Consider the following 16,427-nt stretch of genomic DNA (forward strand, 5'->3'; position numbering starts at 1 on the left):
AAAATTACTTAAATCCAAATGTAGATGAGCCCCAGAACAGTTAGTAAGAGATACTATACTTGATAAAAAAAAAGTCACTGATATGTGTCAGGGATTGTTCCATATAAATAGCCACAAGACATGCATGTAGCCATAGGGATTGTGTTTTATCACCAGTGCTGGGAAATGGTGCTGATGATTCCATCTAAATGTATCTGTCTCTCATTCCTTTTTTCCCCCCAAAATGTTTTACCTTCTACATAATGTGGGCTAGGTGAAATGAGGGAGATTGCTAGACCAATCAGGGAGAGAGGGAGATTGCTGCTATTTCAGGGAGTTTCCTGCAGAATGCAGGAGGGTAGGCAGCTATGCATTCAATGAATTCAAATCTTGATAATTACCCTGGATTTGGGGATTCAGCAGGAGCCTCTAGGAGATGCTGTATTTTATTCCCCAAATTAAAGAAACAGCCCCCCCCCAATGACCAACCCTATGTATATATGACATCAAAACTTAACTAGAAAACGGATGGGGACCAAAACAGCAATGGTTTTGTCAGTTTAATGCATAGCATTACTACCTCACAGCGCTGAGGTCATGAGTTCAATTCCCACCATGGCCCTAACTGTGTGGAGTTTGTATATTCTCCCTGTGCTTGTGTGGATATTCTCCGGGTACTCTGGTTTTGTAAAGGGGGTGTGGTCACGTGGGGAAATGTACACTGGGAGATAGAGGATGCTGGTGCTGTTACAAATCAACAGTAACCCCCTTTTATATAGAAAGTGTACAAACTTACAGTATAAGACAATAATTAGCCAGTGCCAGCTACACTGCATTTTCTCCTATGCACTGGCGCTGAGTGCCACTCAGTGCACAGACAAACTGCAGACAGTCACTGGGGAGGCGGGGAAATCCACCTGTCTGTGTCACTGTGCAGCACTGCCGGAGTCCTACTAAGAAATATGGACATCTCATCAGAGAACCAGTACGGGGGTGTTGACCATAAAAAACAGTACTGGACTGGCTAAAGCAGCTATGTTATAAGTTGCCAACCAATATTAGAGCCTGAGGGTGGGGAATCATGGGTCTGACTCTGTGCCTACGATAGGCACACAACCGTTAGGGACGGCAAAACCTTTTGACATTGGTCATTAACAATCAATGGTTTGTTATTATCTATAATCAATGGCCATCCCTACTGTATTCTGAAATACAGCAGCAGAAATCTATGCAGTGCACACATTGACTCCCACCTTGTATGTACACATTGGAGAAGTGCATTTGTACTTCATAAGTGACTGTCACTGGTTTTGTAGGAGATCAATAATTTTCATTAACATTAACTTTAAACAAATGAAAATGTCTAAACATAGCTCGTTCTGCTACAGTAAGGTTTCCGTATTTAGGTGTGCTGAAAACTTTGATAAGTCAATAGTTAACATAAAATTCACAAGGTAAATTTTTTTTTACATACACAACTATTATTATCCACCTTAACATTGCAAATGTCAAATACTATATATCACACTGAGATCAGCTGATTCTGCAACATGAAGTGTAAGGTTGTATTGCTGATTATTTCCTTCTGTCTGCAGATAATTCTGCTGCAGACACTTGCATGCGCATTCGGAATTGTCTTCCCCTACATCTGGCCTCGGACACCCAGACATGGCTGTGAATAGGTTGTGACCAGGGTAAGTTTCTGTTTTTTGCCAACTTTCCTCGAAAGTTACTCATTTTTGTCAGTAATTTGTAATGTGTTTTAGCTAAATCATGGGAGATGATGTACTTGTACAGTGTAAACCCTTTATTACTATCCAAATAAATGAAGGATTACAGAGTAATTATCTAATCCGTCAACAGCTTGTTAGAGCCTAGAGAACAACATTAAAGCTTCCCTCTAGAGGAATTATCTCCAAGTGTTGTTGGACCTGGGAACAGGGAACAGTCATTAAGCATAGGTGATTAGCATTCCTTTCGATTTTTTTGTCAACTTCAACAAATGTAGCTACTAACACCCCTTAAACTAAGGGATAATAACAGCACCCAGTAAATTGAACGTGTCTTAGTAAGTGAATATTGAAACCACCGCAGATTGAAAAGATCTAAATTAACTAAAGTGTCTAAAAATATATTAAGTGAACAAAACAGCATAGTACTCCCTAAAATATCCCTATAAATTAGCGTTAGACCACCCCTAATTCATAAAGTCTCAACACTAATGTAAGGTAAACATGGTGTGATTCTGACTTTGTCTTTGACTATTATATTCATATCGAAATGTTATCGAACGGCTTTCAGCCACATTCGATGCTGATTCGATCATCCCACATCGCCGGGGAAACAATATGCGGGACGGTGTAAAGAGTGTATTCCGTCCGTAGAGAAATACGTGGACATGGGATGGGCCAGCTTGTGCGTGCTCTGTGCATGCTGTGCAGCGCCTGAGGTCAGACGCCGGCGCTGCAAATAGTGCACACTGACTGAGTAGCTCAGCAGCGGCCCACCTGCCAGTGTCCCAATCCCCCTCCCTCGTCGCCTGCACAGGTACTGTGGGGGCATTAATGTATCAGCACTATGGGGGCATTTATGTATTTGGCACTGTGGGGGCATTTATGTATTTGGCACTGTGGGGGCATATATGTATTTGGCCGTAATGTGTAAATAGGGGGACTATGTTGCCGTAATTTGAATATTGGAGACTGTGCTGCATCATATAAATTGGTATTATTTTGTGGCCACGCCCCTTCCCCCTGAAGCCACTCCCCTATATTTTTGGCTTGAGCACCCACCAGCAAAAACATAAATCAGCACCTATGCCTGGGGGCGCTTGGTATGGGTGGTCTCTTTAGCAGCTGCCATACAAAAAAACAGGGTAGTTAGCCCTGTATAATAATATGTAGCAAAGAAGAGAAGATGAGCAGCGCTATATATGAATGGCAAATTGGAAAACATGAAGATTGGATGGCCTATAACAATACTTAATGTGATATAACATAAAATAATAACATATAAAACACCATGGTAAATAACATGGAATAAAATAAAATAATTGGCCAGTAAAAAGGGGGCCAGTCAGTAAGGGGATTATTCTGATTCACTCGGAAAGGCACAATCACTCTCTAATGGACAAAACCATATGCACTGCAGGTGGGGCAGATGTAACATGTGCAGAGAGAGTTAGATATGGGTGTTTTATTGTTTCTGTGCAGGGTAAATACTGTCTGCTTTATTTTTACACTGCTATATAGATATAAGTTTGAAGTACACCCCCACCCAAATCTAACTCTCTGCACATGTTACATCTACCACACCTGCAGTGCACATGGTTTTGTCCATTACAGAGTGATTGTGCCTTGCCGAGTGAATCAGAATAACCCTCTAAATGCAGACAACACTCATTCTCATCCTCTGCGTGCGCGGAGTACTGTGCTTACTGACATAGAGCAATCCTAATAGAAACATAGAAACATAGAATTTGACGGCAGATAAGAACCATTTGGCCCATCTAGTCTGCCCCTTTTTTACCCTTCAGGTAAACTCAACCCTTTTTAATCCTTATTTCTTTGTAAGGATATTCATATGCCTATCCCAAGCATGTTTAAATTGTTCTACTGTCTTAGCCTCTACCACCTCTGATGGGAGGCTATTCCACTTATCCACTACCCTTTCTGTGAAGTAATTCTTTCTAACATTTCCCCTGAACCTACCTCCCTCCATCAGTGCATGTCCTCGTTAGAGTCCTCTAATACAGATCAATGGATTACCAGTTTGAGATCATTATTACTGTGTTAACATTGTAGAGCAATGTAACACAACCAGCTCTATAACCATCCATGAGCACACAGCCGTATCCTCCCATGTTACAGTAACTTGCTGGCTTGTTTATTAAAAGTAGGGGAAGGTGAAGTTGGGTATTCAGGATCAGATACGGGATCCACCACTTTAGAGAATATAGGGAATCATTCAGCTTTGGTTGTAGCTTTTTAAAAACATTTTTGAAAAACGTGTGTCAAACTGTTTTCATGTCAACCTTTCCATGTCGACATATTGCCTGTGGCGACCTTTTGACCCCACTGACCTAAGCCACGTCAACCTTTTTTTAATTGTGTCGACCTAATGACTGTTGGCCTTCTTATAGTCGACCCGATGACCCATACCCTCTATCCCTGCTATTTAAAAGAAAAACTATAAAGCCTGGATTGTAATTGCGGCCATTACTGGAATGAGTCACAGTAATAGAAGCGATGCTTATCTCAGTGTGGTCCTACAATGATGACTGCAGCTTCCCCTGGCAATGAATGGGTGGATCCAGTTATTTGATGTAGGGAGTCTCACAGAACGATCTAATATCTTGCAGCTGGTTAATGGTGGAGTGGGGAGAATTTATCAAACCGTTTGATGTTTCTCAGAGGAAGAGAAGGCATTAATTGTGGAACAAATAAACCTGTTTCTATTAATGTGGCAGGCTCTTTCCTGGAAAGGCTGAGGGCTGCAAGCCACTCCATATCTACAGCTATCTCCAGGGTCTATATATATATATATACATATATATATATATATATATATATCTGTATCTGCCAAAAGACTGACCACGGCATCCCAATTAGAAGAATCCCGACATGGTGTCTGTAGCAACCTTAACCTCTCCCTACCCCCCTAACCCTCCCTTACAGCATCCTAACCCTAATCCTCCCTACCCCACTGCCTGATCCTATCTCTCCCTGCTAGTGCCTAACCCCAGTACCCAGTGTCGGAAGTTCATCCCAGTTGCCCGGACACAAGATGTGTATTGGGATTCAGTATGAAATCCCGGCGGTCAGGATCCCGGCGTTCAAAATCCCGACCGCCGAAATCCCGACAAGGGGGGGACATGGATCGCCTCCCCCTTGCGGGCCCGGTGCCTCGCTACGCTCAGCATGCTAATTTATTCTCCCTCCAGGGGTGTCGTGGACACCCACGGAGGGAGAAACTGTCGGGATTTCGGCGGTCGGGATTCTGAACGCCGGGATCCCGACCACCGGGATTTAAACTGCATCCCGTGTATTGGTCCCACCCCTCCATATATTTCAGAACTTAGAAGTGATATCAATGGCTTTGCATTAACGTTTTTGAAATTGCAGGGGAAGAGAGGTGCCCCCTTGGGAGCAGGAGCCCGACAGCAGATGACTCTATTGCCTCCCAGAGTTCTGCCTCTGCCAGTACCCTAATTCTTAAACCTAACCCTTCTGCACCCCCCCCCCCCCCCCTTAATGCCTAAACCTAACCTTCTCTCTCCACAGCCTTAACATAACCTTCCCTTCCCCCACAGCTTTCCCCGGTCACACACTAGCCCACCCCACATACTCACCGGTTGTAGCAATGCCGTTGTAGCCATTCCAGTCTCAGCATCCTGACCTCTGGATCTCTTAAAGACTCCGTTACACACAGGAGAACTGTAAGAAGAGTCTAATCTATTCATTATGTTCACTGTGACCCCAACACATGTTTCTGAGATAACTTGTGAACCCTCTAAAGTGCTGGAAAGGAACAGAATGTACCCAAATATTATGTCTGTGTTAATATCACGGGTAATGCATCACATAACCGGCAAATTCCATAGTTGGAACCTTCACTAGAGCTCTAGGGAAATTTAAGAATTCAGGAGAAGTAACAGAAAATCCTGAGAGATAATTCACAATGATAACACTGTAGATTAGATATTCATGCTAGCCTACACAGTACACAGTAACGTTACACAGTGTGGTAATAAATCAGGGGGCAACCTAATCCTACACAGTACACAGTAACGTTACACAGTGTGGTAATAAATCAGGGGGCAACCTAATCCTACTCACTAACATGGTAGGTAAGCTGTAGTGGGGCAGTAGCTTAGACACGGTATCCAGGCATTAGATTTACAGTATCTAGGTAGACAATCAAAATGTCGACAACTATTGGTAGACAATCAAAAAGGTCGCCATGATATTTTTTTTGTAAAAAACTGACTTGTTTATACTTTACCATCCACGTGCATAGAGTTAGATTATAACAGTGTGACCGCAGCGAGCCATGCGAGGGGATGCGGTACACTTAAACACTGTCCATGCCGACCTATGTCAACATAGACACCAAAGAAAACATGAAAAACACCTGTCGATGTAAAAACACAGAAAAGCTCATGTTTACCTTCGTCGTCAAACTTTGGACCCTGCTGACTTTTTGATTGTAGACCTAGATACTGTAGATTTAAAAGACCATAACCTTTAGATGTACAGGGAGGTTGAGAGGAAGCTGGGGCAGTGATGGATGAAGGTACTGTAGCTCATACCTCTTTTACACTGCCCAAAATATCACTGTTATTGCACATAAATGTTCAGCGACCCCGTATATTGTGCAGTGGAAATGCACCCAGTTGAAATGACCCGGGTTGATAGAGCCAGCATTTCAAAGCGGCTATTGACTAGGGTTGGGCATGGATTCAACCCAGCTCGCGGTGCAGTGTAAATGGTTAACCCGGGACCCGTTCACAGCAAATAAATAGCCGACATTAAGGACCCACCTCCGCTGACATCACCCACACGGAATTATTCTGGGTAGAGACAGCATTGTCACAAAATCCTGGGTGCGACCTGGCTCAGCAGTATAAAGGTGGTATCAGAGTCCACAAGCTAGACCATTCTAATCGATGCACCTTGCATGTTATCACTTGTGAATACTTGGTTTTATGGCCTAAAAACTTTTGAAGCCTACATTTATTGAGAGAAGTACATTCAATAAAAACTAGGGTGAAATTTAATAGGACCATAGATTCAGAAAGTGAGAGATTTGGTAAGAAATCTCACTTTTTTTATAAAGCGGCAATAATTTACACTTCAAAATTAAACCGGTTTTGCAGTGTAAATGATTGCCGCTTTAAAAAAATTTGAAATTTCTTACCAAATCTCTCACTTTCTGAATCTCTCATCCTATTAAATTTCCCCTAGTGTCTTGTAACTAATATCAGATGCCTCCTTTCTGTATCCGACTAGATCCTAAACTCTGTTTTGTACTCTAATATCCACCAGGCTGTGATTATAACAGTCAGCGCTGTCCAGAGCAGTGACACTGGAGAGAACACACTGTCCCACCAGTCCCCGCTTCCTATAAGGCAGACAATCGTGCAGACGTACCGGCCTGAGGCAGATCACAGGGCTGATTTGCTCTGGAGAGAAGAATGCACTTAGCACTTGAGCTTGCCACATATGGAAATGCTGAGGATTGAGGCACCAATAGTGTGACAGATTCTACCTTTTCAGCCTAGAAACAAAATAATCCATCCTCTGATATCATCATATCCACTGGCTGATGCAGTGTAAACAAAAGCTCAGTACGGGGATCAGATGTTGCCTATTAATCACAAGAACGTTTCAATGTCTATTTTTATGCTTTTTAATGATTTGTCAAATCTTTGTCCGCTTCATCTCCACATCTGCTGAGATTCTCCTCAGATTCCCTACATACAACACACAAGTGATCAGAAATCAACAACTGACAACATTTCCAATAAACCAGAAACATTGTCAGTATAAAGAACTGATCAGAAACAGGCATCTGGGAACATCATCAGTCTCCTGTCTGCATCTGTCAGCTGGGTCACTTCCAGGTTACATCGGGGTCTATGTGATCAGTTGGACAGTTCAAAAGTGAACAACTTCTGACCACATTTCCCAACAAGTCCAACGGTTACTTACTACTGCGTATCTCCCTTCAACAGTGAGAAATGTACTAAGATAGAATGGGTATGAATGCACCCATTTGTACCCATTGAATCTGAATAGGAACCGCACATCGGCTAATTTACCATCAGCCGAATTTGGCTGATTTGACGTTTTCACAAATGGCAACTTCAGACAAATTTGGCTGTAGGAACAAGTACACCGATAGTACATCGATAGAACTCGACCGTATTTGGCTATGAGTTCTATAGTGGTTTTCTCATTTATTAACATTCATGCTGCTGATTTCGGCTGCGAATTCAGCAGAAAATATGACGGGAAAAAAGACCACAGTTTTCAGCCATATTTTGATGAAGCATGCACAGATTCCTCCCAGTGCTGTCTTTCCCATTGGCCTTAATGGGCAGTTGCCCAGGGGCTCAGGGATTGTAGGGGCCCACCCCAATGAGGAAGACAGCACTGCCCCGAGGAGCTGCTGTGGCTGAGTCGGTGGGCAATGGGCAGTGGAGGCTGCAAGCTTGTAGCGCTATTTGGCAGGACAGGAAGATAGTGCTGCTGAATTTGAAACTACTGTCTGGACACGGATTGGCTGAGAGAATTCAGCCAATCAGTGTCCGGCCAGTCTTTTCAAATGCAGCAGTGCTTCCCACCCACTGCCCAGCAAATAGCGCTACAAGCTCCAATCAGCGGGGTTCAGCCAGCGGCGTCCAGGCAGAGGGGATCCAGGCAAAGGCAGTTGGGAGCTTGTAGCCCTATTTTCTGGGCGGTGGGTGGGAAGCGCTGCTGCATTTGAGAAGACTGTCTGGACGCTGATTGGCTGAATTCTATCAGCCAATCTGCATCCAGCCAGTCTTTTCAAAATCAGCAGCGCTTCCTTCTCACCCCGCTACAGTTCTACAAGCTTGCAGCCACCGCTGCCCGGACCCCGTTGGACAGCAGCGCTTCCTTCCCGCACCGGCAATAGCCCTACAATATCCCAGCCCCCGCTGCCTGCACATTGGTGAGGAGGGGGGGGGGGAGGCTGATAATGTTAAGACAGCCCTGGTCCCTCCTCCTGAGGGAAACTAGCCCCGGGGTCCTTGAGCCAGTACTGGTTTCCGAATACAGGGGGAAAAAAATCAACTGGGGTTCCCCGTATTAAAGAAACCAGCACCGGGCTCTCGGACTGGTCCTGGTTACTGAATTCAGGCTTCATGCACATCCATATTTGGCTGCCGGGAAACTCGTCAGCCAGATAAGAATGACTTCACCATCATAAAATATGAATCCTGAGAATTTGCCAACTAAGTAAATGTGCCGAATGCTCAGGTCGATCCTGGTTGTTTCCCGTTCGTACCGCGGATGGGCCGTGATTGGCAATCTTAGTAAATTACCCCAACCTTTTATGAAAAGCTATCTTGATCTTGGCTTAACATACTTCCTCCTATCTGGCATTTTCCTTATCCACTTACTCCTGCAACAAAATGTCCTATATGCCACTGCAAGACTGATATCCCTCCCTCACATCTCTACAAACACTGGCTCCCATATGTCTCATATCCAATTCACATTACTCACCCTCACCTGCATATCTCACAAAGCCGGCCCTTCATACATCATATATGTTATCTCCGGCCACTGGCCTCCCTGATAAACACAATCATTACAATCCTTCTCCCATGCCCCAAGGGAGCAGCTACACAAATGAACTGAGTGATAGTCAATGAATTGGGATGAGATGATTCTGAAGTGAAATGAATGGATCTGCCCCTATTAAGTATCTAATTGACCACAAGCTATGCGCACACCAGCACGTTACAGAGCAGAGCTCTGAACATACATCTATAGGTGGCTCTTGTGCCAGTTTACTCTGATCCATGGCATTCACTTGAAATAGCAAGCTTTCCGAGGTACCATACACGTGCTTCACTTTTCCATGTTACACCCTCATTTATAAGCCAAGGCAATTTATATGTTGTTTTCCTGCACATAAAGCACAGTAATGTGTTCGGCCAGGTAGCTTTTATCTGTTTGCTAAGCTTGCGATTACATGCAGCTTAGCAAACAGGTCCGAATTGGGCCTTTAGTTTCCCCGTTTGAGCAGTGAAATAGTTCCTTGATGATAGTGGCAGCAGTTGGCTGCGCTGGTGACATTTTGCCTTCTAGAAGAATCATCACTAGCACACACTCAAGACAAGGCCCAACGATATTGGATATTATCGTGCAGCTATTTCAGCTTGTTGGGCCCCCGAGTGAGTCAGACCTCTCTGTCCCCATCCAAAACTCACCTCAACAAATACCTACCATTATCCTTTATACTGACACTGCAACCTTACAACATCCCATGACATACGGAGGCTAGAGCCATACCCGCTACAAGTGATACACAGAGTTCCATAGACCATTAGACATTTGCATTCAGACTACACATATTCTGTTAGCCCTAGGGGGTCAGAAGAGGCTGCATGGCTGTCATTACTAACCAAGTCCATATCTCAAACTCACACAAGTGTATTTCACCATTGTTCCGTTGCAGAGACAGCTGATCAGCTGTCCCTGCGATATCTTTCACCGCTACTTTGATGGCAGTAAAACTGCCAAATCAGATTCCACAAGGCTAACACTCACAGGCATGCGCACAGAAAAGTTGCTGTCAAGAGAACCTACCATGGGTAGAGGGATCCAAAAAATATTTCCTTTCTGCATTCTTAAGGAACCTCCATCCTATAGGAATGGAGTCCAGGTTTTAGTGCCGTCTGAACATGGCTACCAAGTTCCAGAAATGTAATCATTTCGGAGCTTGAAGGATTTTAGTCCCCATACGGAAGTATTGGAACACAGGAGATATCCGTTCCTTTATAATAAATGGCCCCAAACCATAAGTAGGTTCTGGCGTCTTCTTCCAACATTGAAATGCATTTTCCAACAAAGTAGAGGATGGCGGTGTAGTCGGCTAGCGCTAGATCAGATTTGCCTGTAAAGGTGAGGAATGTGGGCACTTTGCTCATAATAAGAAGCTGTTTTTCAAATCATTGATCAATGTCATCGAGATATAGGGTCCCAGAGAGACTAATAGAACAGTTACAAAGTGTTAAACCTCCTGTATCCTCCTTAGCATAGTGGTGGAGCCTTCCTGCAGTAATCTATAAGTGTGTCTGCAGAAATGATTGTTATGTGTGTGTGTGTGTGTGAGCACCTCTGAACTTTCCAGCCACCGTTAATACTGCAGATGGCTCTCAGGGGATTTACTCTTGGGAGCATACAGATAACGGCATAATAGCTTTTTCCAAGTAACAGGGGCTGCTGCCTTCTAAATGAAAGCCTTCTAGGAAATCCTCTCCCTGCGCCGCGTCCTCTCTGGCAATATGATTTTGTTTAGGGACGGCATGCCTCAGTCTCATTTAATTTATAAGCTGCTCAAGTGAAGCATGGAGCATATGTAATTAGAGAGCAGTGTCTAGACTGGATACAAGTAGATGGAAAGATTATATATTCTCCATCCTCTCAATCTTCTGGAATACCTGGCATTGGCACTTGATAGAATCTGAATTTAGTGTAACACAATGTCACCCACTGGCATAAGCATGAATTGGGCCATTCATACGGCATAATCTGTATGGGCGGTGGGGCTAAGCAGGCATGTGTCAAACTGTGACTCACGCTTTAGGCTATTCTGTGTAGTATGTGGTGTCTGTAATGATATGATTCTGGAATGCAACCCTTTCCCCTGAAGTTGTCAGACTATACTGAAAATTGTTCTAGTACTTGGGGCTACAGGTTCTGTTTGAACACCTATGGTGATCAGAAGCTACAAGCGGTTCCAACACCTCCCTAATGCAATGTTTAAAAAATATCCATTGCTCCGATGGTCATCAGAATAAGACAAAGTATTTCTCTAGTAGTTACCATTATTGCTGTATTCTATAACATGAATAAACTAGAAGTGCACATTTTACATTTACCCCCTGCAGTGCAACATATTTTTGCCATGGGGTGAGGTAACTTTTGACTTTGCTCACAACTCAATTTGCTCAAGTGGTGAGTGTTTCCAGTGGTCAGCTAATCCATCAAGGCTAGGACCCAGATGTGTGCAACACTTTGTTCTTCTCTGGGAACTTGGAAGTAAGTGAGGCTTAAACAATGAAGCAGTGAGCCATCTGGTTGTGGCCCAAATGTTACCAGCTAGTTTGGGAAATCCAGAGTTTAAGGAGATGATGTAGTATATGAAGAACAATGCTTTTCGAGAATCTTGATAACAAAGAATGGCCAGGCATGGTATATGTGAATAAGTGACCAGGGCCGCCAAGAGAAATCCTGGGCCCCGGTACAACAACTTTCTGGGGCCTACACGGTCGAAACTGACCCGTTGTTACACCACTGCTTCCAAGGTGGATACAGGGACAAAAATTTACACCGTAATGCCTATTACACATGTCACACACTCATTACATATTGTACCACATGCCATAGTGCTCATTACACGTTATGCCACACACCGTAGTGGGCAGTACACATTATGCCATACACCGTAATACCTATTACATATTTTACCCCATGACATAATGCCCATTACATGTTATTCCACACACCGTAATGCTCATTGCATATTAGGGGGTTAGCTTTCTCGTTGCCATGGGATTAACCTGCTCTGCAAGGGGTTAACCTTCTCTGCCAGGGGTTAACATGCTCTTTGACATGGGATTAACCTGCTCTGCCAGGAGTTACATGCTCTGCCAGGGGTTAACATGCTCTTTGACATGGGATTAACCTGATCTGCCAGGAGTTACATGCTCTGCCAGGGGTTAACATGCTCTGCCAGGGGTTAACATGCTCGTTGTCATGGAGTTACAGTACATGCTCTGCCAGGGGTTACATGCTGATTTCCAGAGTTGGATCTCAGCCCCAGCAGCATGCAGGGAGGCAGCAGACACAGAGCACCCAGCCACCCACCTTCCACCTTGGAATGCAGTGACCTGGACATCGGTGGGGAACCAGGTCTGGGACTGCTGGGCAGGAGACATGGCACTGGCACCTGCTGCTGCTGGTGGCGGCTGGGATGGAAATGTGGGGCGAGCCGGATGCTGCGGAGTGGGTGGTACTCCTACAGGAGGAGGCCTCCCTCTGTCCCAGCTACTCCCAGCACCCAGGGAATACCTACCCGAAGTATCCTCCTGTCGCCGAGCCACGGTAAACTCCCAAGTCACATGGCTGGCTCCCAGAAGGCCCTGGAGTTGGAGAGCAGAATGATGCTCAAACTGACCTCTGTGATGCTGCTGCTCCCACGCCGGCCCATGTCCGCCCACATCCGCACTTCCAATGCCGCCGATGAACAGCTGACTCCAGCGCACTCAGAAACACCAAATAAAAAAAACTGTGTGTCCAGACCAGGGCCCCCCTGACAGGCCCGGGCAAAGTGTACCTGCTCCCCCCCCCCTCTCGGCACCCCTGTATGTGACATGATATGTTGTATACTGTAGTAGATTTTTCTGGAGACTACAGTATGGGGGTATTCAATAGGGGATCCGACAGTCGGAATCCTGGGTTGTTTTCGCTTGATCAAAGGAAGGAAAACATGTAATTGTGCTGTGAAACTTGTCAGAGAGTTTGGAATTGATTTGCAAGATTTCACAGAGATGACATTTACCAGCAAAAACACATTATCAACCGGCATTTCTACTAAATTGCACTGAATTGAATTGCTCCAAAATCTTAAAAAAAAAAACCTGTTGACTTTGGCCATTTTTGAAAAGTAAAAACTTTATGAAAATGTTCGCTATATGGGAACGGCTATTGGAAGATGTTAAAAGTGCTTCTTTTAATCCAAATTAGGAAATTAGAAAATCCGGAGGGATATTCATGTTCCAAAAAGAAATGGGGCATCTTAATGGACAAATATGTCCAGTCACATTAGATCATTTAACTTGATTTTAATGCCTTTTATTCACTCTAGATGCAGGGTGCAGATCAGCCAGGAGAGCAAAATAAAATTCTGAAGGGCAACATTTTGGATGTGGTGTATCGCTATAGTTACAGTAGCGATATATCGCTTCTATATATCGCTTAGTGAGCACTAAATGCCCAAATCTCCCACTCTTTACTGAATGTGGTTATTTTTCATGTCATCCCTTGTTGGGCAGCCAAATGCATTTTACACATTTTATCCAGTTTCTATGCGAAACGCGTAGATTCCGTCTGTTTGCTATTTTAGAAATTTGAATTAATACCATAATACAAAATGTATCATTTGTGCGGGTACTGCATAAGCCAATAAGGGCTTATCAGCAAAAGGGTTATAATTATAAAAAGTACGATTGTAGTGATCTTAACAAACAACATTCTTTATAAATAAAATTCTAGGGCTAGATTTTCTAGGAAGTTTTAAAGTAGCTGTGTTGATATTGAGATTGATATGCCTTTTGGCAGGGATTGGGAACCTTTGGCCCTCCAGCTGTTGTTGAACTACACATCCTAGGATGCTTTCCTACAGCTTTAGCATGGCCAAATAGCAAAACTGTAGCAGTGCATGCTAGGATGTGTAGTTCAGCAACAGCTGGAGGGCTGAAGGTTCCCCATCCCTGCCTTATGGTATAAACCCCAAACATGTATTTATTTATTAACAGTTTCTTATACAGCGCAGCATATTCCGTTGCGTTTTACAAAAGGAGACAGTGATACAAAAAACAGGGTATTTACAGACAGTCAAAAGGTAGGAGGGCCCTGCTTGCAAGCTTACAATTTATAGGGAAATAGGCATTGATACATAAGGATAGATGCTGTATTCTTTTTTGCATCGATTCCACCAGAATGCAAGGTTCTGTGACTGGTTCTGGAATGTGATAAGCTTGCCTGAAGAGATGAGTTTTCAGGGAACGCTTATAGGTTTGGAGACTGGAGGAGAGTCTTATTGTGCTTGGGAGGACATTCCAGAGTGGGTGCAGTCCAAAGAAAGTCCTGCAGTCAGGAATGGGAGCAAGTAATGATTGTGGATGAGAGACGTAGATCTTGGGAGGAGCGTAGAGGTCGTGTTGGATGATATTTTGAGATAGTTTGGTTTATGGCTCTGTGTGTAGGTAAAATAATTTTATATTGAATAATGTAGAATACAGGTAACCAATGAAGTAACTGACAGAGTAGCTTTGCAGACGATGAACGTCTGGCTAGGAAGATTAGCCTCGCAGCTGCATTCATGATGGATTGTAGTGGTGAGAGTCTGTATTGGGGAAGGCCAATAAGGAGACTATTGCAACAATTAATACCGTGAGATAATGAGTGCATGGATTAGAGTTTTTGCAGTGTATTGTGTAAGGTAAGGGTGAATTTTGAATATGTTTTTTAGATGCATGTGGCATGATTTTGAGACAGATTGAATGTGGGGTACAAAGGAAAGTTCTGAGTCAAGGATAACACCTAGGCAGCGAGCTTTACAGGTAGGAGTAATTGTCATATTCTCAACAGCAATAGAGATATCAGGTTGGTAATTACTATTTAACGGCGGAAATATAATTAATTCTGATTTTCAAATATTAAGTTTGAGGTGGCGAGATGACATCCAGGATGAAACAGCAGAAAGGAATTCAGAGACACAGCTCAATACAGATGGGGACAGGTCAGGGGAGGATAGGTAGAGCCGAGTATCATCCGCATACAGATGATACTGAAATCCAAAAGAGCTGATTAGTTTGCCAAGAGATGATGTATAGACTGAGAAAAGCAGAGGACCTAAAACTGAACCCTGAGGTACTCCAACTGAAAGAGGTAGCGAAGAGGAGGTAAAATCAGAGAAATGTATGACCAGACAATTCTGCCAAAGACATTCTGTGCGACTACAGATAATAAAATAAGGGTGGATCAATGAGTACTGACTTTTATTCAGAGAAGGGATGATGACAATCACTCAAATAAGCTGATAAAATGACTGAACAGGATTGATAATCGCTCGCAGCACCAAAATGGCTGAAATATGGTCCAGACTGTTTGCCAGAAGTGCCTGATTTTCCTACTGCAGGATGCTGCGTTTGGATCTGGCGGCTGCAGCCCCGCTGCTTGTTTGGCCGGCTGCATAGGAGACTGTGTACAGAACCTACTAAAACACTATGTGCGGCCCCAGCCTTAGGCATGAATAGACGCTGTGCTGACACATTTGTTGTACATATTTGTGACTCTATTAGGAAACGGTGCATGATTAGATTTGCATTTTATCCATCACTGTTGTTTTCGTGCTATAAATTGTATCTGATTTTTAACTGACTGTTGTTGACAATATCTAATAGTTGTTACTTGATATGCTGCAGGGCCATAGACAAGTATTTATTAATGCCAATCATTATTTGATAAAAGGGGTTATTAATGTTTAAGGCTGATATCCTATTACCCACGATCACAGATAATATTCTCGCCCAGGGCTATATAATTAGCCCCGATAAGCCCACACAAACTAGCTGAAGCAAATCCCCGAAAGCAGACCGATTCCAGCAAAAATGTAGCTGTGGCTGGACGAAAACACACAGTTGTTATGGAGCCAGTGTGTTTTTGTGCGAAAATGTGTCTTGTTATGCAATCCAATAGGCTAGCCATATTTAACAAAATAAATTGGGGGAAAACTGGGAAAACCGTCCTTTTTTTACTTCTGATATTTTACTGGGAATAATTGGATATCCCCTAAGTCATATAGAAATGAACAATACTTATTGAAGGCAGAGATGTTATCATCAGGATTAGCATGAGCTCTCCTGTGTGGTTTTTAATTCAATAAAATTCAAACATGTGAGTTCT

The 16,427-nt window shown here is 43.6% G+C and overlaps 1 protein-coding gene and 1 long non-coding RNA gene across 3 annotated transcripts in view; one reads left to right on the plus strand and one right to left on the minus strand.

Annotated features, from left to right (window-relative positions):
* Nucleotides 1-16,427, minus strand: part of LOC146045911 (uncharacterized) — a 318,120-nt gene that overhangs the window by 265,160 nt on the left and 36,533 nt on the right. The gene's annotated exons all lie outside the window — the stretch shown is intronic.
* ZNF469 (zinc finger protein 469) overlaps nucleotides 1-16,427 on the plus strand; it is a 346,850-nt gene that overhangs the window by 181,609 nt on the left and 148,814 nt on the right. Inside the window, exon 3 of the mRNA XM_083165032.1 lies at nucleotides 1,575-1,673. The gene's annotated coding sequence lies outside the window, so the exon portion shown is untranslated. The remainder of the gene's footprint in view (nucleotides 1-1,574; nucleotides 1,674-16,427) is intronic.

This window comes from Crinia signifera, chromosome 11 (genome assembly GCF_055691185.1).
Source record: "Crinia signifera chromosome 11, ASM5569118v1, whole genome shotgun sequence".
NCBI classification, from domain to species: Eukaryota; Metazoa; Chordata; class Amphibia; order Anura; family Myobatrachidae; genus Crinia; species Crinia signifera.